Source organism: Alligator sinensis, unplaced genomic scaffold (genome assembly GCF_000455745.1).
Source record: "Alligator sinensis unplaced genomic scaffold, ASM45574v1 scaffold707_1, whole genome shotgun sequence".
NCBI classification, from domain to species: domain Eukaryota; kingdom Metazoa; phylum Chordata; order Crocodylia; family Alligatoridae; genus Alligator; species Alligator sinensis.
In genome coordinates, this window is record NW_005842065.1 from 1957435 (window position 1) to 1959701 (window position 2267).

The window sequence follows — 2267 nt, forward strand, 5'->3', positions numbered from 1 at the left end:
GCGAGGAGTTCGCCCGGGTTTGCGGGGGGGGGGGGGGAGAGCAGAGCGCTCTGTCCTAGGCTTGAGTTGCCGCTGAAAAGCAGCTCTCTCTGGGGTGGGCCGCGGCTCCGCCAGGACGGGGAGGCGACCGTGGACACAATCGCTGGCCCCGAGCTCAGGTGCAGCCAACTCTGACCGAGGGGGGGAGGGGCGCAGGTGCACGTCGCTCCTAGGCTCTGAAATGCAGCCGGCTCTAGAGTGCGGCACAACAATGGCTGGGAGGGAGCAGCTCCGGTCACGTGGAGAGCAGGTGGGGGCGGGGGCAGGGACCCCGGGGAGGGAATGCAGCCACAGGGGAGGGTGCTGGAGTGGGCTGGGATGCAGCCACCTGAGCGGCTGGCGGGGGCTGGGATGCAGCCACCTCTGGTGGGGGAGCGATACCGGCCCCGGCTGCAACGCACCCTAGAGGTGTTGGAGCTGGGGGCGGGAGAAAGGTTCCCACGATGTCCCCCGCTGACGTCATTAATCCCCTTTACAGTGTATTAGCCGGTCACGGGGGAGAATGGGTTTAATCCGCGACAGTGGCGCCGTGAATGGGTCGGTTTGTTCCTCCGCCAGCGGCGTCGCTTGGCAGCGGCCCGGGAAGGAAGAGGGGGCAGCCGGGGCCATGGGGCCCGCTCCCGGGGCAAGGGAAGGAAATTCTCGCCCGCCCGCACCGCACTGCTCTCCCGGAGGAAACACGAAACTCAATGTCGCCGCCTCCACTGCTCCCGCCCTCCCGCCTCCGGATTGGCGGAGCCGGCCCCCCTTCCCTGCGGTTTGCAGCCGTGAGGGGCGAGCGAGGAGCCATTAACCCTTCCGTGGTCGTTACGTGGGGGAAGAGCCGGTCCCTCTTAAAGATGCAGACATCTTTTTTGAGCCTCCCCCCTGAGCTCCATCCATGCCTTCCTGCATGGGAGGCGCCGGGCGCGTTGATTGGCTGCAGCCCCCCGACCAAAGCAATTCGTTTGCTTCTTGCATCTGGGGAAACTGAGGCAGGGAGCGCTACCTGCGCTCTTGGGAGCAGGATTAGGGAGTTAGGACCCAGGTATCTGGGCCCCGTCTGCCACCCCTTTATCCAATCACTGCCCACCCCCCCGCCCCTTCCCAGGCATCCAGGCTCCAGGACCGCCCCTAGAACCCAGGGCGCAGCAGCCGCGGGGGTCAGGTGTTACGCGTGTCCGCATTTAACCCGGGGTCCTGGAGGGGGCAGTTAGCGAGTTACCCCGGATTAACCCGCCCGGGATTAAACCAGCCCCCTCCCCTGGGGTGGGCACACAGCACTGTGGTACCAGGGGGAAACTGAGGCAGCCTGGCAGCGTGCCTCTCTAGGGTCTATTTCATTTGATCAGTGTTGAGGGCCCAGACACATGCACTTAGCTCAGGATAACCCCACCTCGCCCGGCCTCCAGCGCCAGGGCCCCCCAGAACCAGGGCGGGGTCTGGGGGGGATCTCAGAGGCATCTCCCACCCCATACTCTTCCCTAGAAGAGATCAGACCAAGAAGGCTTCAAGGGGGTAGGGAAGTGCCTCGGACACCTGGGTTCTCTCTAGGCAAGAGCTGCTAGACGTGGGAGCCCGAACACCTCGGTTCTTTCCCTGCTCTTGGAGGGGAGTGGAGCCCAGCTGAAGGGTGCCGGATGCCAAGCCAGGACTCCTGGGGTCCCAACCGCTCGGCTTACCCCCGCGCGGGGCCATTCACCCGCCAAGAGCTTGAAGAGCAGGGGAGGGGGCGACTTTCAGGTCGTCGCATTTAGCCAGGGAGGAGCGCAGGGGAGGGCAGGCCGCAGCGGTGCGGGGGACCAGGACACCCGGGTTTTTTCCAGCCTGGGAGAGGAGCGGGGTTAGAGCGGGTGGGAAGGGGCTGGGAGCCAGGACGCCCAGGTTTCCTGAGAAGGGCTGGAACATGGCGGGGGAGGCCGGGCGCCTGGGTTCCCCCTGCTTCAGTTGCCCGGACGCCGGGCTTCTCCGCTTGACTGAACGCACCTGCTCTCAGGTGAGCCCCTCCCTCGGGGCCTTGGCAGCCAGGTGTGCGCCCCGCCCAGGTGCAGGGGGGCGGTACCTGTCGGTCTCAGGTGTAGGGGGCGGGGCCGCGGGTCACGTGAGCAGGAGGAAGGGCGGGGCCGGACCGACGGAGCTCGGGGCGGACGACCGACGAACGCGGCGGTGAGTGAGTGTGGGGAGGGGGTACGCGTGGGGGCGGGGCGTAGTTGTCGCCTCCTATCCGCCAGGTAACCCTTGCCCCGGGG